The sequence below is a fragment of the Dendrobates tinctorius genome, unplaced genomic scaffold (genome assembly GCF_039654945.1).
Source record: "Dendrobates tinctorius isolate UK_male_01 unplaced genomic scaffold, ASM3965494v1 ptg000229l, whole genome shotgun sequence".
Taxonomy (NCBI): Eukaryota; Metazoa; Chordata; class Amphibia; order Anura; family Dendrobatidae; genus Dendrobates; species Dendrobates tinctorius.
In genome coordinates this window covers 1,898,392-1,920,109 of record NW_027361896.1, presented here as the reverse complement: position 1 = coordinate 1,920,109, position 21,718 = coordinate 1,898,392, and positions in this window count along the sequence as shown.

Sequence of the window (21,718 nt, the reverse complement as noted above, 5' to 3'; positions counted from 1 at the left end):
TCGGCGCATGGCAGAGCTCAGAATGGAAGGAGCGCCGTTTGACTTTTTCAATGCAAAATTGGCTGGAATTCAGATCGGACGCCATGTCACGTTTGGAGAGTCCCTGATGTACCTAAACAGTGGAAACCCCCTACAAGTGACCCCATTTTGGAAACTAGACCCCCTAAGGAACTTATCTAGATGTGTGGTGAGAACTTTGAACCCCCAAGGGCTTCACAGAAGTTTATAACATACAGCCGTACAATTAAAAAATCATATTTTTTCCACAAAAATGATCTTTTCACCCCCAATTTTTATTTTCCCAAGGGTAACAGGACCCTAAAAGTTATTGTGCAATTTGTCCTGAGTACGCTGATAACCCACATGTGGGGGTAAACCACTATTTGGGCGCATGGCAGAGCTCGGAAGGAAAGCAGCGCCATTTGACGTTTTTGGCTGGAATTGAGATCGGACACCATGTCGCGATTGGAAAACCCCTGATGTACCAAAACAGTGGAAACCCCCCACAAATGACACCATTTTGTAAACTAGACCCCCCCAAGGAACTTATCTAGATGTGTGGTGAGCACTTTGAACCCCCCAGTGCTTCACAGACAGAAGTTTATAACGCCCGGGCATGAAAATAAAAAAATTCATATTTTTTCCACAAACATGATCTTTTAGTCACCATTTCTTTTATTTTCCCAAGGGTACCAGGAGAAATTGGACCCCAAAAGTTGTTGTCCAATTTGTCCTGAGTATGCTGATACCCCATATGTGGGAGAAAACTACTGTATGGGCACACGTCGGGGCTCGGAAGGGAAGTAGTGACGTTTTGGAATGCAGACTTTGATGGAATGGTCTGCGGGTGTCATGTTGCCTTTGGAGAGCCCCTAATGTACCTAAACAGTGGAAACCCCCCACAAATGACCCCATTTTGAAAACTAGACCCCCTAAGGAACTTATCTAGATGTGAGTTGAGCACTTTGAACCCCCAGGGGCTTCACAGAAGTTTATAATGCCCGGGCATGAAAATAAAAAAATCATATTTTTTTCCACAAACATGATCAATTAGTCCCCAATTTTTTTATTTTCCCAAAGGTAACAGGAGAAATTGAACCCCAAAAGTTGTTGTTCAATTTGTCCTGAGTACGCTGACACCCCATATGTGGGAGAAAACTACTGTATGGACACACGTCGGGGCTCGGAAGGGAAGTAGTGACGTTTTGGAATGCAGACTTTGATGGAATGGTCTGCGGGTGTCATGTTGCCTTTGGAGAGCCCCTAATGTACCTAAACAGTGGAAACTCCCACAAATGACCCCATTTTGGAAACTAGACCCCCTAAGGAACTTATCTAGATGTGTGGTGAGCACTTTGAACCCCCAAGGGCTTCACAGAAGTTTATAATGCCCGGGCAAGAAAATAAAAAATTCATATTTTTGTCACAAACATGATCTTTTAGTCACCATTTTTTTTATTTTCCCAAGGGTACCAGGAGAAATTGGACCCCAGAAGTTGTTGTCCAATTTGTCCTGAGTATGCTGATACCCCATATGTGGGAGAAAACTACTGTATGGGCACACGTCGGGGCTCGGAAGGGAAGTAGTGACGTTTTGGAATGCAGACTTTGATGGAATGGTCTGCGGGTGTCATGTGCGTTTGGAGAGCCCCTGATGTACCTAAACTATTGAAACTCCCCACAAGTGACCCCAATGACACCATTTTGGACACTAGACCCCCCACGGAACTTATCTAGATGTGTGGTGAGCACTTTGAACCCCCAAGTGCTTCACAGAAGTTTATAACGCTCAGACGTGAAAATAAAAAAATCATTTTTTTCCGCAAAAATAATATTTTTGCCCCCAATTTTTTATTTTCCTAAGGGTAACAGGAGAAATTGGACCCCAAAAGTTGTTTTGCAATTTGTCCTGAGTAGGCTGATACCCTACATGTGGGGGTAAAACACTGTTTGGGCGCATGGGAGAGCTTGGATGGGAAGGAGCACCATTTGACTTTTTCAACTCAGAATTGGCTGGAATTGAGATCAGATGCCATGTTGCATTTGGAGAGCCCCAGATGTGCCCAAACAGTGAAAACCCCCAATTCTAACTCCAACCCGAACCCCAACACACCCCTAACCCTAATCTCAGTCCTAACCCTAGCCCTAGCCCTAACCCTAACCCTAGCCCTAACCCTAGCCCTAGCCCTAACCCTAATGGGAAAATGGAAATACATACATTTTTTTAATTTTATTATTTTTCTCTAACTAAGGGGGTGATAATGGGGGGTTTGATTTACTATTTATGGCGGTTTTTATGTTTGGCAGCTGTCGCATGCTAAAAGACGCTTTTTATTGTAAAAATAGTTTTTGCATCACCACATATTGAGAGCTATAATTTTTCCATATTTTGACCCACCGAGTCATGTGAGGTGTTATTTTTTGCGGGACGAGTTGACGTTTTTATTGGTACCATTTTCGGGCACGTGACATATTTTGATCACTTTTTATTCCGATTTTTGTGACAGAATGAACAAAAACCAGCGTTTCATGAATTTCTTTTGGGGGGGGTGCGTTTACACCGTTCCGTGTGCGGTAAAATTGATAAAGTGGTTTTATTCTTCGGGTCAGTATGGTTACAGCGATACCTCATTTAGGTCTTTTTTTATGTCTTGTCGGTTTTATGCAATGAAAACTATTTTATATAAAAAAATAATTATTTTTGCATCGCTTTATTCTGCGAGCTATAACTTTTTTATTTTTTTGCGGATGATGCTTTATGGCAGCTCGTTTTTTGCGGGACAAGATGACGTTTTCGGCGGTACCATGGATATTTATACGCGTCTTTTTGATCGCGCGTTATTACACTTTTTGTTTGGCGGTATGATAATAAATCATTATTTTTTGCTGTTTTTTATTTTTATTTTTTAAAGTGTTCGCTAAAGGGGTTAACTAATGGGACAGTTTTATAGGGCTGGTCATTATGGACGCGGCGATACCTAATATGTGTACTTTTATTGTTTTTTTTTTTATTTCCAAAAAATGGATTTAGGGGGGGAATATTTTTTTTTTTTCTAATTTATTTGGCGATTTTTTTAAAATTATTTTAACACTTTTTTTTATTTTTTTTTTAACTTTATTACATAGTCCCAGGTGGGACATCACTGTTCTGTGACAGATCGCTGATCTGTCACATCACAGATCACTGTGACAGATCAGCAATCTGTCACAGGCACTACTGCAGACTTCCTCATGCCTGCGCTTTGCAGGCACTGAGGAAGCCAGCTCTCTGCAGGTCCCCGAAGGCCCCCGTCACCATCTTGGATTCGGGGGCCTGCAGGGAAAGAGCCCCCCGCAGCAGCGCTGCACATTGCGCTGCTGTGGGGGGCTCAGGGAAGCACGGAGGGAGCCCTCTCCCTGCCGATGCTTCCCTTTAACCCCCGGTACACCGCGATCATTTTTGACGTTAACGTGTCGGGGGTGGTCCGTGACCGCCCCTGACACATTGTGCCGGGTGTCAGCTGTGATAATCAGCTGACACCTGGCCGCGATCAGTGGCGCTCACCATGTGGGCGCCGCTGATCGCGCTAGACATACTATCCCGTCCATGGGCATAGGGGCCCGGGTCCCATGGACGGGATAGTACGTCTGATGTCAGAAAGGGGTTAAACCAATGCCAAAACAAGACTTCATCACAAAACATCAAGTACCAAGGTCTGAAATTTTTAGGTTAGAACAAATTTTTCATTTTTTACAAAAATTAACTGCAAACTCAGCGGACTCTAAACCTACATCTCATGAACAAAAATGTCTATATGACCCATTGGGAAATGGTATTATATCCCATCTTTACACTATATTTCTACAACCCAGGGAGTGCTTGAAAATGAAGGTAATGGAACAATGGGAGGAAGATTTACATATCTCCCTTACACCTCAAAGGTGGTACAAATGCTATGAAAATATAGTAAAAGGTAGTAATCAAGTTTCACTCACTGAAACATCCCTTAAATTGTTTCACAGAATACATTATGTTCCCAGTTTCCTACACAGCGTTTACCATACAGTGCCTGGCAATTGTTTCAGGGGTTGCGCTGATGATGGAGAAACACTCCACATATGGTGGACATGCCCGATAGTGAAGTCTCTCTGGAAAGACGTCATAAAATTAATCAACACTGTCCTGAATAAGAAACTACTACTAACACCGACAGTGTTACTTCTAGGGGACAGACCAATCCATGCCAATAACAAAATGTGCCGACTTATTGATTTTCTTACTATGGCAACTAGAAACCACATAGCCAGTAAATGGAAAACTAATACGTTGTCAATATTACAGGTGAAAAAACGAGTTGACCTAATGATGCTGTATGATAAAATAGAAGTCACTAGATCTGACTTTTTTGATGTTTTCAGAGGTATATGGGAACCTTGGATCCAGGCACCAAACAATGATGATCTACCTAGAATGATATCCCTATCCATGTAATATATAAATATAGTTATTATCACTGTTGAACATAGGACTTGAAATAAATGTTCCACTATTTTGCATCAACTCATTTCTTAATAACAGCACTCATTGTCCATCCCCCCTCTTTCCCCCTTCCCCATTAACCCTAACTTAGTTGTGTTAAGACTGTTATTCTATAGTTTTATAAAGCTAAGACTATGATAATAAAGATATTGTATATTTTTCCATTTATCCTCTCACATATGTCCCCCTGCGAGGGGACCCTTGTGCTTTGATATCAATATCTTTCATGTTAAAAGATATTCATGTTTTCAATAAAATCATGATAAAACCGTGCCCGACTGATAGCAAGGCAGAACTGCCAATTCCCATCTTGGAAAAGGGGCCTGAAGAGTGTAAATCTCAGGAAGATTGTGAGCCAAGAGCTGAACAAGACAGTCACCTGGTCGTGGCAGATGTCTTGAGGGAAGGGTCCGTGGTAAACCAGGAGTTATCTGTCCATGAAGAGAGTGAGGCTTCGCTCTTCAAGTACATGATGGAGGTACCCGAAGACATGCGAGAAGCGTGTGCCAGTGAGGATGCACATGAGGCCTTTAAAGGGAAGGTGCCATCCAAAAAATTTTTTTTCAGCAATTGAAAAAATGTAAAGAGTTAATGTTTACATTTTCTTAAAAAATATTATCATTTGTTTTTAATTTTGCAAAATTTCCATTTGTTAACACTAGGGGGAGCAGCTACTGAAATTTGACACAAAAACCTAGTGTACAACTAGCTCACATTACTGCCCTGCAGTAATTATGGGCGGAATCTGCTGACATGGGTGTGGTGTCACTCCTCTCCTCCCCTTCTGGGTGTTTGCTAAGGGAAAAGAGAGGATGACATTTAGGAACACAGTGATCAGCTATTTTGATGGGGCCTGCAAAGTTACTGAATGTCTTTGCATGCAAAGTCTGGATCAGAACAGGTCATCAATCAGCAGAAATGTTTCCTGGATTTCTGTGGAGCAGACAAGCAGACGGTCCATCCATGTGTATAAAACACAGCGCTCTATGTACAATCCCTGGTACCGAACAGGGTGCCCCCCCCATAGACCAGCACACTGCTCTCATGAAATACTCTGTGCTGCTGTCACCCTGCTCCTTCCACCATATATCAGGCCCCTGTCACCTCGCTTTCACACATCGCCAGGACAGGATCTGAGGAGAGGAACGGGGTCTTCGGTCACCGAAGATGGCAGGCAGCAAGGATTCTGGGAGCAGGGTGACAGCAGCACAGAGTATTTCAGGAGAGCAGTGTGCTGGTCTATGGGGGGCACAGAGGGAGATATATGGGGGAAGAGCAGGGTGACAGCACTACAGAAATCCAGGAAACATTTCTGCTGATTGATGGCCTGTTCTGATCCAGACTTTGCAAGCAAAGACCCCATTCCCCTCCTCAGATCCTGTCCTGGTGATGTGTGAAAGCGAGGTGACAGGCGCAGTCCGGGGTGACGCTGGGAAGCAGGATGGGGGAAATGTTAACATTTACAGTACAGTACTGTACTGTACAGTACAGTACAGTAACGATAAAAATGAGGCCCCTCTCTTCAGCTGCCTCACCAGCCCTCCCCTGACTGCACCTATTACCCCTGACCTGTGTGCAGGTGCTCAGCCAGAACCACCCTAGAATGGGTCCCCTTTTAGCAGATTATACTGCCATAGTGTTCTCACATAATAGCGCCATATACTTCACACATAATACCGCCATATAGATCATACACAATACCACCATGTAGATCACACACAAAACCAGCAGGGTGACAGCAGCACAGAGTATTTCAGGAGAGCAGTATCACACGGGATAGGATTAGATACACGGCTCAGCAGTCAGTATCACACGGGATAGGATTAGATACACGGCTCAGCAGACAGTATGACACAAGAGAGGATTAGATACACAGCTCAGCAGACAGTATCACACAGGATAGGATTAGATACACGGCTCAGCAGTCAGTATCACACGGGATAGGATTAGATACACGGCTCAGCAGTCAGTATTAGATACACGGCTCAGCAGACAGTATCACACACGAGAGGATTAGATGCACAGCTCAGAAGACAGTATCACACAGGATAGGATTAGATACACGGCTCAGCAGACAGTATCACAGGATAGGATTAGATACACGGCTCAGCAGACTGTATCACACGGGAGAGGATTAGATACACAGCTCAGCAGTCAGTATCACACGGGATAGGATTAGATACACGGCTCAGCAGACTGTATCACACGGGAGAGGATTAGATACACAGCTCAGCAGTCAGTATCACACGGGATAGGATTAGATACATGGCTCAGCAGTCAGTATCACACGGGATAGGATTAGATACACGGCTCAGCAGTCAGTATTACACGGGATAGGATTAGATACACGGCTCAGCAGACAGTATCACACAAGAGAGGATTAGATACACAGCTCAGCAGTCAGTCACACAGGAAAGGATTAGATACACAGCTCAGCAGACAGTATCACACAGGAGAGGATTAGATACACAGCTCAGCAGTCAGTATCACACAGGAGAGGATTAGACACATGGCTCAGCAGACAGTATCACACAGGAGAGGATTAGATACACGGCTCAGCAGTCAGTATCACAGGAGAGGATTAGATACACGGCTCAGCAGACAGTATCACACAGGAGAGGATTAGACACACGGCTCAGCAGACAGTATCACACAGGAGAGGATTAGACACACGGCTCAGCAGACAGTATCACAGGAGAGGATTAGATACACGGCTTAGCAGTCAGTATCACACAGGAGAGGATTAGACACACAGCTCAGCAGACAGTATCACACAGGAGAGGATTAGATACACGGCTCAGCAGTCAGTATCACACAGGGGAGGATTAGATACACGGCTCAGCAGACTATCACACGAGACAGTATTACAGATATGCCCACACTGGTGAAACTTCCAGCCCCTCCCCCCAATTATACACTAGACTATGGGCTGTATATGTCACTGTCCTCCTCAGACAGCCATAAAAGCTGTCATAAAAGGGAAGGTGTCAGATTACCGGAGATCACTGGGGCTGTGAGTGGGGAGGCGGAGACAGAGCAGGAGTACAGTGGAGCAGGAAGCACAGTGCAGAAAGTGGAGCTCAGCAGATAGCACTGGCCTACGGTAAAATGGCTCCCAGCCACACCTACAGCAGTGAATGGTGCAGCCCACAGGGGCGTGCCCAGTTCACTGCTAATGAGGCTGCAATGTTAGAGATGGGGTCGGGAACCGACTACTGTCTCCTATGTTCAGGGACGGCCATATTTGCAGACTGTAAAAGTCCTCCACAGATCTGCAAATCAAGATGGCAGCGCCCAGTGGCTACATTAAGACATTATTACAAACAAACCATAAATCCTAGTTAGTACAACATTTGCTGAAACAACATGTTTTGTTACTTACCCTTTTTTTCGCAAATTATATAAAATTGCGGTACCTTCCCTTTAAAAAGGCAAAAGAAAGCCTATAGTGTGAACTGGGCCCCGGAGACGAACCAGTTGGTGATAATGGCAGATAGGGAAATCACAGAGAAGCGGGTGACTGTCCTGAAGGAGATGCACCTAAAATCATTGAATCATAGAATCGTAGAGTTGGAAGGGACCTCCTGGGCCATCTGGTCCAACCCCCTGCTCAAAGCAGGATTCGCTAAATCATCCCAGTCAGATGTCTGTCCAGCCTCTGTTTGAAGACTTCCATTGAAGGAGAACTCACCACTTCTCGTGGCAGCCTGTTCCACTCATTGATCACTCTAACTGTCAAAAAGTTTTTTCTAATATCTAATCTGTGTCTCCTCCCATTCAGTTTCATCCCATTGCTTCTAGTCTTTCCTTGTGCAAATGAGAATAAAGTTGATCCTTCTACAATGTGACAGCCCTTTAGATATTTGTAGACAGCTATTAAGTCTCCTCTCAGTCTTCTCTTTTGCAAACTAAACATTCCCAAATCCTGCAACCTTTCCTCATAAGACAGGGTTTGCAGACCGGTCACCATTCTGGTCGCTCTTTTCTGAACTTGCTCCAGTTTGTTGATGTCTTTTTTAAAATGTGGTGCCCAAAACTGGACACAATATTCCAGATGAGGTCTGACCAAAGATGAGTAGAGGGAAATAATGACTTCACGTCATCTAGACTGTATGCTTCTGTTATTACATCCTAGAATTGCATTTGCCTTTTTTGCTGCTGCATCACACTGTTGACTCATATTCAGTCTGTGATCTATTAGTATACCCAAGTCTTTTTCACATGTGCTGTTGCTTAGCCCTATTCCTCCCATTCTGTACATGCTTTTTTCATTTTTATTGCCCAGATGTAGTACTTTGCATTTCTCCCTGTTAAAAACCATTCTGTTAGTTGCTGCCCACTTCTCCAGTTTATTTATATCTTTTTGAATCCTCTCTCTCTCTCCTCTAGTATTAGCTATCCCTCCTAGCTTTGTGTCATCAGCAAATTTAATCAGTTTACCCGCAATTCCTTCATCTAAATCATTGATAAAGATGTTGAACAATACAGGGCCCAGGACAGAGCCCTGGGGTACCCCACTTGAGACATTCTTCCAACTGGATGTGCAGCCATTTACGACCACTCTTTGGGTCCGATCACTAAGCCAGTTATGATTCCACCTAACAGTTGCCTTGTCCATTCCATGCTTAGTCATTTTTTCAATAAGGATTGTATGAGATACTTTGTCAAATGCTTTGCTGAAGTCAAGATATACTATATCTACAGCATTTCCTTGATCCACCCAATCAGTGATTCCGTCATAGAAGGAAATTAAGTTAGTCTGACATGACTTATTAGTTACAAACCCATGCTGACTCTGTTTAATCACTTCATTCTTATCCAGGTACTGACATACATGTTGTTTAATAATTTGTTCAAAGATCTTTCCTGGTATAGAAGTCAGACTCACCGGCCTATAGTTGCCTGGGTCCACCTTCTTCCCCTTTTTGAAGATAGGAACAACATTTGCTCTTCTCCAGTCTTCTGGGACTTCTCCTGTTCGCCAAGAATTTTCAAAGATTATGGAGAGGGGTTCAAAAATTTCTTCTGCTATCTCCTTCAGTACTCTGGGGTGTAATTCATCTGGACCTGGAGACTTGAATTCATTTAGGTTAGCTAAGTGTTTCCTCACTATCTTTCTGTTTATAGATATCCTGGATTCTTTTTATTTACCCTTAATAGGACAGTGAAGAACACTTGATGTTACGTTTCCTTTCTGAGAGAAAACAAGATGCAAAATAGGAATTTAAAAGTTCGGCCTTCTCAACATCCTGTCTTACCATTTCATCATTTTCATCCTGTAAAAATCCTACAGCATCTTTGACTTTTCTTTTACTTTTGACATATCCCCAAAATCCTTTATTATTGCTTTTGACATCTCTTGCAAGCCTCAATTCATTTTCAGCTTTAGATAATCTGATTTGTGCCCTGCAGGTTCTGCAGACAGCATTATATTCTTCTTTAGATATGCCTCCCTCTTTCCATTTTATAAAAATGGAAAGGTGATGCAGGAGATGGTGAATTGATTCGGTGTGAAGAGAGTGAGGATCCCACCTGCTGGTGAAATCCAAGTAGCTGTTGAAGATGACATGGTTCCAGTCACTGTTGTTGGCTCGGTGGAAAGCATTGGGAACCTCCGCATGCTCCTGGAATATCGGGTAGCGCACCTGAAGGAGATAGAGCAGCTACAACAGGACCGACTGCAGATGAACAAACAGATGCAGAACATCAGGTGGCATCCACCTCCAATCCAAGATATAAGAACCCGAAGGGATCCTCCAAATCATGAAGTGGCAGGTAGCCGAAGACAAGGATGTCGAGAATCTGCAAGTGGCAGTTCTAATCTTATGGGCATGTCACACTAAGAGATATCGCTAGCAATATCGCTATAACTAGTGACGTTATAGCGATATTGCTAGCGATATCGCTGTGTCTGATACTTACCTCCGACCGGCTCCCCCGCTGGTTATCGCTGATCGCGCGAGAACGTCCTGGACCGTTTCTCGTCGTCAGCTTCCTACGGCGCTTTCTGCTGTGACGACGAGCGACGCGTGGAGCCGGGCGGGAGGACGCAGGATCGCCTGGTGTGACAGGTAAGTAGCGACCCCCATCCCCAGAGATGTCGCTAGTGAGATCTGCCTGTGTGGCAGCTCACTAGCGACCACTTAGCGATGCACCAGCGATCCTGACCGCGTCATATCGCTGGTCGGGATCGCTCGTACATCGCTAAGTGTGACAGTACCTTTAGTAGCATAGGCAGGAGACCCGGTGGTGGACGTAGTGACAAAGGGTCAGACTCAGACCAGCCAGTTAGCTCGACTGGATGTGGGACTCATGACCGTATATACCGACCATTGAGAGAAAGGTTGGGTGGCGGAGCATACGGCAGAAATGTGGAGACTAACAAGGGTCTGGTAACACAGTTGGACTGTGACTTAAAGGCCAAAGCTCAAGGCCGACATAAGAATCGCTGGGGGCGGGCGAGGCCTAAGGCCGGGGTCACATTAACCAACGCAAAATACGGTCAGTATTTTACATGCGTAATACGGATGAATGGCCCCTAAACAGTGCTCCGTATGTCATCCGTAATCAAGGTGTGGTCGCGTATTTTGCGCATGTAAGCATCCGTATGTAATCCGTATGGCATCCGTATGGCGAGATTTTCTCGCAGGCTTGCAAAATGGACATATAATGGAGCCCTATGACAGGGTTTCTAAACAGAAACCAAAGAATAGATATAGACACATAGAATGCATATATATATATATATATGTGTATTCTATGTGTCTATATCTATTCTTTTGTTTCTTTATTAAACCTGTCAGTGTGAGTTTACTGTATAGCGCACTGAATTGCCGCCTTTGCTAAAAGACACCGGGTGCGTATTTCTTGCAAGTCACATGTGTGGTCCGTGTGTAATCCGTATTTTTTGCGCACCTTGCATTGGCGTACTATGGTCGTAATATGCTGACAATCGCAGCATGCTGCGATTGGCACGGACCGTAGAATACGGATAAGAAATATACGGCTGGTGCGAGGGACCCCATAGAGAATCATTGGTCCGTGTCTAATGCGTGCTTTTAGCGCCTCTCACTTGGCCGTATTCCTCGCCAGTGTGACCCCGGCCTAACAGACGGACTCTGAAACGTGAAAGGACAAAGTCCGATAATGTGGTGTTCCCAGAGAGGGATACAATGACAGTGATGGACTACGTCTCGGGAGCTGACGCTCAATGATTACTGAGAGGGCCCTCTCGACTGGTAGGGCAAGGTGACATGGGTGCCCGGTCTCGAAGCCCCCGGTTTGTGACAAGTGTTCAACCCCACAAGTTTGAACAGAGGGGGGTATGTGATGCAGTGACACTTGTGACAGCTAGGGGGCGCTGTATGGGCTTCCCAGGACATGCATGCAGGCATTTTCTTTATTGTGATGGGGAAATGGTGAGCGGCAGGGTTGTGAATGGCCGATATGTATCACAAGGGTGGGTGCCTTTTGATGGAAGCTGGAACAGGTGTTGATCAGCAGAGGTACTGCTGAGAGTTTGCTGCAGTGTAATAGGGAGAGCTTCCAGGTGGCTGGTGAGATGGCCGGTGTCATGCCCGCCATGTCTGTCATGTCCGCCATGCCTGTTTTGCCGCATGACCCCTGGAGCGGTGTGCACGTGCACCTCATGTCTGCTATCCTGCAAGAACCCTAGAGCAGTGTGCACACTCACCTCGTGACTGTTGTGCTGCAAGATGCCTGCGTCTCTGCTCTGCCTCCTGTGATCATCTCTGTGTTCCTGGAGCCCCTGATCATGTGACCTTTCCTATGTTCCAGGACTGTCTGGTTCTGCAATCCTCTCTGTATGCCTGGAGCCCCTGATCATGTGACCTTTCCTATGTTCCAGACCAGTCGGATCCAGCAATGCTCTCTATGATCCTGGAGAACTGAACCGGAAGTTCTCTTGGTCCTGACCTGGAAGTGCAGGTGCTAATACCCTATATCAAACCGCCCCTTCCTATGGTCGGGGCCTGAGTATCGTGTTGCTTCCCTGCATGGCTGCTTGGTCTGCTCGTTCGCTCCCTGTATTCTGTGCCCCTGCACTCTGCCCTGTAGTGCGTCTGTACACACGCTCCGTGCTTGTACTCTGCCTCTTGTCCCGTGCCTTGCCTTGTGTTTGTCCTTTGTGCCATGTTTGTCTCTGTCTTGCTTGGACTTGTAGTCCTTCCTGTGTTCTCTGCCTTTGCCTGCTTTGCCATGTCTTGCCTTGTCTTGCTATGTTTTGCCTTGTGGTCCTTCCTATGTTCTCTGTCTTTGCCTGTTCTTCCTTGCTCTGATGTATGTGTTGTGAACTCATTTTCTGCTCCACCAGTTGAGAGTTCTCCTTCCGTTCTCCCTCTGGTGGTGACAGGAGGTAGTGAGGTTGGTTTAATTGGTAGAGATCTGCCACCTGATGAGGAGGATAACGATTGGATCTCTGGAGTATCAGACTGGATATAAGACAGCCAACACCCTATCCTGGTGCTGGTGATTCAGTCTGCTTCTCAGGTCTTGGACTTCAGCTCTGTTCCAGTCTTCTCAAGTTAAGTTTGTTTTTGCTATTGTTCACACTTGCTCTTGTTGGTCAATTCAGTTTTTTTGTGGTCAGCCAGCCCCTGCTGGGGTTGTTCTGAATTTCCACTCCTATTTATCTGTATTTGCCTTTTGGTCCCTTATTATATTGGCCTCTTTTTGCTCTGTCTCAGAATATTTCAGAGTGCTGATATAGTGGGAGAAGTCTAGTGACTTCAGGGTTAATTTTGCTATCAGAAGTGTTGGACATTATTTTGGTAGGGTTTTTGGCAGATTGCAGACAGTGTCTTTCCTTTCCTGTCCTTTCTAGTTAGTCAGGCCCCATCGTTTGCTCAGCCTATTTTTCTGCCTTTGTGTTTTCATCTTGTTTCACCGTCAATACATGTGGGGGGCTGTCTTTCCTTTGGGGTCTGCTCTGGGGCACTTAGTTTTCCTCTTTTCCTGCTTTAGGCTTATGTAGCTCTCCGGTTGTGATGAGGTGTCTAGGATTATCGTAGGTATGCTCCACGACTGCTGCTAGTTATGTGGTAAGATCATGGATCTGCAATCTGCATAGTTACCAACCTCTCTGGTTTTCTGAGACTTGGCTTGTGTTGTTTTTTCCTCCTCGGTGATCCATTCATAACAGAATCACCAGCCATACAACAGATTCTAGGGTACTCAAAAGCAGGAGAAAATTGTTTAATAAGGAAAAAAAAAAAAAAGTGTCAGAATTTTTTTTATTTATTTATTTATTTTTTCCTCTTTTTCTCTGGGGCCGTAGGAGGATTTTTTTTCCCTCTCCTAATGGAGATTAAGCAACTGTCTGATCGTGTGGAGCAACTTGCTGCTGAAGTACAGGGAATTTCCACCTATCTCATTTAGTCACATGCTGCTGAACCCAAGATTCCTACTCCTGATGTGTTTTCTGGGGATCGGTCTAAATTTCTGAATTTTAAGAATAATTGTAAATTATTTCTTGCCTTGAAGCCTAACTCATCGGGGAGCTCTGTGCAGCAGGTTAAAATTCTCATCTCCTTGCTGCGCGGCAATCCCCAGGATTTTTCTCTGACACCTGAAAATCCTATCCTGACTAATGTGGATGCATTTTTTCAGGCCTTGGGGTTGTTGTATGATGAACCTAATGCCGTTGATCAAGCTGAGAGAACTCTGTTGGCATTAGACCAGGGTCAGGATCCTGCAGAGTTGTACTGTCAAAAATTCCAAAAGTGGGCGGTCCTTACTACATGGAATGATAGTGCATTGGCAGCTCTCTTTCGGAAAGGTTTATCAGACACCGTAAAGGATGTTATGGTGGGATTTCCTGTTCCCTCTGGTCTGGATGGCTCTATGTCATTAGCCATTCAAGTTGATCGGCGTTTACGTGAACGTAAAACTACACGGGACGCGCTGCCACCTTTTGAACAAATGTCTGAACATGTGCAATGTGATGGGGCTTTGTCTAGGGCGCAACACCAGGAGTTTAGAAGGCGTAATAAGCTGTGTTTTTTCTGTGGAGACACCTCTCATACTATTTCTGTCTGCCCCAAACGAGAGAAACGCTTTGCACACACATTTGCTGTGGGCAGTGTACAACCTAAGTTCCTTGTGGCAATTACTCTGATCTGCTCCTTGTCCACATTTTCCACTAAGGCTTTTGTGGATTCAGGAGCAGCTCTGAATCTGATGGATTTGGACTTTGCTAAACGTTGTGGTTTGTCCATGACACCTCTGCAGACGCCTATTCCTTTGAGGGGTATTGATACCACTCCTTTGTCGGAGAATAAACCTCAGTATTGGACCCAGGTGATAATGCGAGTTGAACCAGACCACCAAGAAAATTGTAAATGTTTGGTGCTGCATAATTTGCATGATACTATTGTCTGGGTTTCCCCTGGTTGCAAACTCATAACCCAGTTTTGGATTGGAAATCTGTGTCTGTGGTGAGTTGGGGTTGTCAGTGTGTTCTTAGGGACGCTCCTGTTTTCTCCACCTCTCCTCAGTCTCATGATGTTCCTGATTATCTGCCTGATTTCTCTGATGTATTTAGTGAGAGTAAGTCTGCGTCTTTGCCTCCTCATAGGAGTTATGACTGTGCAATTGAGTTGATGCCTGGGTGTAAATTTCCCAAGGGTCGGCTTTTCAACTTATCTGTACCCGAACACGATGCTATGCGATCGTATATTAAGGAGTCATTGGAGAAGGGTGATATTAGACCATCCTCGTCACCTTTAGGCGCTGTTTTTTTTGTGGCCAAGAAAGATGGTTCATTAAGACCGTGTATTGATTATCGTTCCCTTAATAAGATGACGGTTAAATATCAGTACCCGTTACCTCTGATGTCTGATTTATTCTCCAGAGTTAAGAGTGCCTGCTGGTTTACTAAGCTTGACCTCAGGGGGGCGTTTAATCTTATTCGCATCAAGCACGGGGATGAATGGAAGACGGCGTTTAATACTCCGGAGGGACATTTTGAGTACCTGGTGATGCCTTTTGGGCTCTCTAATGCCCCTTCTGTCTTCCAGTCCATTATGAATGATATTTTCCGAGACTTTGTGGATAAGTTTTTGATCATCTATCTGGATATTTTGATCTTTTCTAGTGATTGGGATTCCCATGTGGAACATGTCCGGACTGTGTTGCGGATTTTGAGGGAGAATCCCCTGTTTGTTAAGGGATCGAAATGCCTCTGGTGTACAGAGGATTTCATTTTTGGTATTTATCTTATCTCCATCGACTATTGAAATGGACCCGGCCAAAGTACAGGCCATTTATGATTGGCTTCAGCCTACTTCTTTGAAGGCTCTCCAGAAGTTTTTGGGTTTTGCTAATTTCTATCGTAAATTTATAGGTAATTTTTCTAGTATTGTCAAATCACTGACTGATCTGACCAAAAAGGGAGCTGATGTGCTGAATTGGTCTCCTGAGGCTGTCTCAGCATTTCAGGAGCTTAAGCGGAGATTTACTTCAGCTCCAGTTTTACGGCAACCTGATGTCTCACTTCCATTTCAAGTGGAGGTAAACGCATCTGAGATTGGTGCAGGAGCTGTTTTGTCCCAAAAAGACCCTGTGACTTCTAAGATGAATCCATGTGCCTTCTTTTCTCGAAAGTTTTCCCCATCTGAACGCAACTATGACGTGGGGAATCGGGAATTGCGGGCCATGAAATGGGCATTTGAGGAGTGGAGACATTGGTTGGAGGGAGCTAGACATCAATTTGTGGTCCTCACCGATCGCAAGAATCTGATTTATCTGGAGTCGGCAAACGCTTGAATCCTAGACAGGCTAGATGGGACTTGTTTTTCACGCGTTTTAATTTTGTGGTCTCTTTTCTTCCGGGCACTAAGAATGTTAAGGCAGACGCCCTTTCTAGGAGTTTCTTTGCTGACTCTCTTAATGTGACCGAGCCTACTACTATCCTAGGTGAGGGGGTAGTTCTTTCTGCCATTTCGCCCGATTTGAGACACACCCTGGAGGAAGTTCAGGAGGATAGGCCTGAGCGTTGCCCTATGGGAAGATTGTATGTTCCTGACCAGTGGAGAAAGAGAGTGATGTCTGAAGTCCATTGCTCCGCATTGGCTAGTCATCCAGGTACTTTTGGTACCAGAGATTTGGTGAGTCGGTCATTTTGGTAGCCTGCCTTGTCTCGTGATGTCAGGAATTTTGTACAGTCCTGTGGAACTTCTTCTCTGTCTAAACCCTGTTCTCGTTCTAGTGGGTTGCTGATGCCCCTGCCGGTGCCAAAGAGGCCATGGACCCATATCTCAATGGATCTTATTTCTGATCTTCCTGTCTCTCAGAGAATGACTGTGATCTGGGTGATTTGTGATAGATTTTCGAAGATGGTCCATCTTGTACCACTCCCAAAGTTGCCATCTTCTGCTGAGTTGGTACCCTTGTTTTTACAAGAGGTGGTTCGGTTACACGGGATTCTTGAGAACATTGTGTCCGATAGAGGGGTCCAGTTTGTTTCCAGATTCTGGAAAGCCTTTTGTTCCAATCTGGGAATTCACTTATCCTTCTCCTCCACGTTTCATCCCCAGACCAATGGGCAGACTGAGAGAACAAACCAGACCCGGGAGTCTTATTTAAGATGTTTTATATCTGCTGATCAAGATGATTGGGTCTCATTTTTGCCCTTGGCTGAATTTGCGCTGAACAATAGAGCTAGTTCTGCCACTTTGATGTCACCCTTTTTCTGTAATTTTGGGGTTTCATTCTCGATTCTATTCAGGGCAAGTGGAATCTTCGTCCTGCCCAGGTGTGGACACTGTGGTTTTGAGAATGCAGCAGATATGGGACCAAGTGGTGGATAAGTTTGTTATGGAAATATATATGCATTTCATATAGATCTCACTTGCCTGCTATAGGCTATATACTATATATAATGCTATATACTCATATATACTGCACACAGATACATATTCACAGTTTGAACCTTGTAACTAGTTGGTGGAAATAACCTGCTACCCAGTCATCTCATTATCTTGTGACTTGAGAAATATCTAGCAGACATAGGGAATGAGGAAGCAAGGCCAGATGGTCCAGCCGATATTGGAGACTTGCTGACGAGTGCAAGACTCCGGACAGTAAATCATGTGGTGTCTAAGTAACCCCAGGTCGGACACCCATATATGTTCATGTATTCAAACTGACCAATTGGATAAGAAGTAAAGCCTTTATGTTAATGAGTAACCAGTCCTTTATACGAACTGATAAAAGACCATGAATATGAATAAAGTTTCCAGAGTTTTTTGGAAGGTATTGCTGCTAACCATGTGTGGCGTCTTTCCTTCCTTGAGCGCTCAATAAGACTCTGTCTAATCAGGACAGGCCACAGTACACACAGGGGTAAATTCACCCAATCAAATAATCCACATCAATTGCCACCCAACTCGAGGCCGTGGACGAAAACGCACGGGGATCCTACTGACCGGAGAGGACAGAGGTGCCGGCCAAGGTCTTGGTTCCTGGGGAAGGAGATTTGCGCAACTCCATAAGTAAGGTAAGAAAATCTAGTTATCTTACCTGAATTTTCCCTGTGCCCAGTCCGGGTCAGCAACTCTAGCCGGTCAGTGTGGTCACCAAACCCAGGTAGTGTGAAAAAGTCCATGCGCAAATCCAAACCCTGGGATAAGCTAAGTGTCTACTGTGATCCTGTGTGTCTGAGATCCGGGTGAGAGAGTTGGTGGAGACTGTGACTTGATTTGTGGCTGCTGAGACACCGATAACAAGATTGAGTCTCTCTGACTAAGTCAGATCACGTCCCCGCACCATGCGGAGGTTTTGACTTAGACGGGATATCACAGGTGAATTCCTCTGAAAAAGCTGTCACGGTCCCCGCACACATACACGCAGGTGTCAGCTTCAATGAGGTAACACAGGTGAATCCCACGGCTGTCACGGTCCCCGCACACACACACGGAGGTGTCAGCTTAAGGGAGGTATCACAGGTGAATCCCTCGGCTGTCACACGTCCCCGCATCAAGCGGAGGCTGACAGACTGGAGAGATATCACAGACTGATCACTGGAGAGTTTACCACGGTCCCCGGGTGCACACGGAGCGGTGATAATCTAGTGGGATATCACGGCGCCCGTCTCCCAGCAGACGGAGGGTGATACATCCTGGTGCTAACCAAAGCGCCACGGGTGATTGGCAATTACCGGTTGTCAGCGGCTGTTTGACGTGTCACAGAAGGGCTTTCGATCTCTCTCCCCGGACGTCTATATGTGAATTCATTGCAGGTTTCCGCAAAGATCTGAAGCAGAAAGAGTTTTGCCTTTTTATTGTAAACTTCCTATTTTGCCTGCAGGGTGTGCCCCTGATATATATATTTTTTTCATATTGTTATATTTTGGACTCTGCTTTTCCCTATTTTATGTTTTATTTTGTATTTTTTGGGAGAGGCTTTTGTTACTGTAGTATGAGAATTTTTGGGAAAGCTGGGTCATTTTGAGTCTGCTTTTTGGTTTTCCATTGTTCTCAGATTTCACTGAGAGACGCAGGCAGGGGAAAAAAAAAAAAAGAAAGAGGAAGTTGGGTGCCTGCATTCTACATTAACCCTTTTATTGTTGGAAGTTGTAAAGTTGTACTGATTTTTTTGAGGTTTATTCTTATTTATTCTTATTTTTTTCCTTTTGGAGTGTTTTTTCCAAAGTTTATCAACTTTTTTTGGTTTTAAAATCTTTTAAAAATCATTTTTTGTGACACTTTTTGTGACATTTTATCAGTTTTTTAGGTTTAATTTTCACTTCTTTCTTCCAGTTTTTTGTTAAAAAAAAGAATTTTTAATTTTTACCTGTTTTGGTAATTCCTGTGTTATCTTGCCAATTTTTGATTTTCCATATTAGGTTTTAATCACTCACTTTTTTGAAGTTTTTGGAACAGACACAGTAGGTGTTATTCAGAAAGTTAAGCATGTCATTTTCTACGGGCAACTCCGTATGCTGCAGCATGGCATAATATATTGAAAGGAAAAAAGGGAAGTAGCTAGTTGAGCTCAATTGCTGTCTGCATTTTGTTAAAGTGACAGAGGATTTAACAGCGCAGTAGGTGCTAGCAGATAGTGTGAACAAGAAAGGATTGTTTTTTTGTTTTACATGTAGGAAAAGTGTTTTCAGCGGCATACTAATCTGTGCCGTCTGAGAAGGACCACAGGTCCAAGAATGCCATCTGTGACGGACAAAAAGGGGAAGCAATCCGCTCCCCCTCCCATCTCTGCTCTTCCCTCTATCTCCGCTATTTTCACAACCTCCTCCCCTCTCTCATCTATTTCTCCTCCTATACCTCGTCCTCCCTCACCATCTCTCCCTCTCCCTCCTCTATCTTCTTCACCTCTGCCTATCTCTCCTCCTATCCCTTCTCCTCCTCCTCCTTTTCTCTCTCCTATCTCTCCTCCCTCTCCATCTTCATCACCAACGCCCACCTCTCATCCCTCTCCTCTTCCCTCCTCCTCCTCCTTGTCTTCGCCATCTGCTCCCCACTCTCCTTCACTATCTCCCACTTCTCCTCCCATTCCAAATACTTCCTCCACCCTTCCCTCTCTTTCTTTACATCTCCCACCTCTCAGTTCATCGTCACCCGCTGGACCAGTGCCAGATCCAGACAATGAAGTGTCCCTAGTTCCACAGGGCACTCTCTCTAAAGAGACAGTTATAACACCGGGAGAAGAAAGTGAATCACTCCCCACACATGACAACACAGGTGCCCTCCCGATACAACAGACAGCAGAAGGGAGGTGTGGGCCATCAGACACTGCACTTGCTGAGACAGAAGATCCTACGTGCCACACGGAGCTGCAGTCTCGGAGGGGGAACTATACACACACAGAAAGACAATCACACAGTGGCACAGTTCCTCCTCTGATGAACATGAAGAGGAGATTATGCTGCATAGTACTAGGGGAAACTCACAGACACCAAGAAGCAGGGGCAGATAGAGCCAGAACTCTTACACTATGTGCCCTTCACCCCTAGTCAGGAGTTCAGTATTCTAAAAAACCTGCCAGACCCACATATGGACCCCATGCCATTTTACCGAAAAATGCAGCAGAGCCAGCAGACATATGCTGCAACCTGGAGTGATCTCTGGTCCATAATGGAAATTAAAGCAGGTGAAACATTCTGGCCAATCGTGAAGGAACACTTCAAGCTTCCATCAGAATTAGATGTGCATTCCTGGGAATCAGGATCAAAGCTAATTGAACAGGTTAGAGAGTGGGCCAAGGCCAGACAAGCACTCAGCCTGCATAACATGAGCCAAGCCGAGACAGAGTCTGTAGACAAGTTTCATGGCAGAGTGAGGCAAGTATTCCAAATTTTAGGCTTCACTATTCATGATCAGGTACACGGACAAATGTTGGCACAGACCTTTGTGCATGGACTAAGAGAACCAATCAAGAAACTACTGATAGTGGCCAGGCCTGAGTACAGGACAATAGCAGTGGATATCCTGCTTGCAGTAGCCTGAAGAATTGAGTCCCTCCCAGGAGTGCGGAGGACAGGCCATCCTGTGGTGGCCACTGACATGGAGGAGCAACTATCACACAGAGTTAGGAGAGCTGGCAAGTGTTTCAACTGTGGCAACTTTGGCCATTTCCGGAACCAGTGCACAGCACCCCGGCAACCCAGGTCATCCCGCAGAGGAATAGACCAAGGAAGAAACACAGAAGACAATGAAGAACCCTGTCCATAGGACAGAGGCAAACCAGGTCCGCCAGATGTCACGCCCCTGACATGCGAAATCCCATCAGCGGACCCAATACCTCAAATCACGGGGGCTGTCATATCTTTCCTTGTGGACACTGGTGCAGTCAGAAGTGAAAATCCCCGACCCCACCAGTCTATCAGAACACTCTGTGTCTTGTATGGGGATTAAAGGTCAAGACAGACGTTCCCCAGCTTGCAAGCCCCTGAGCATGAGGACACTGCCAGAACACTCCATCCTGTTCCAGTTTACGGTGGAGACCTGCCCACCCGACCTGATGAGCGCAGACCTACTGCAGGAACTGAAGGTGACCAAAGTGTCCCATGAAGATGTGACCTTGACCTCTTCTCCACCTCAGACCCAAGAAGAATCAATCATGCCCATGCTGGTGGCCCTACAAGAGCCTCGCTCGAATATCCGGTGCAAGCCTACCCAAGGAGGTGCTGGACATAGCACCCAGGAGCCTATGGCCCAAGGGAGA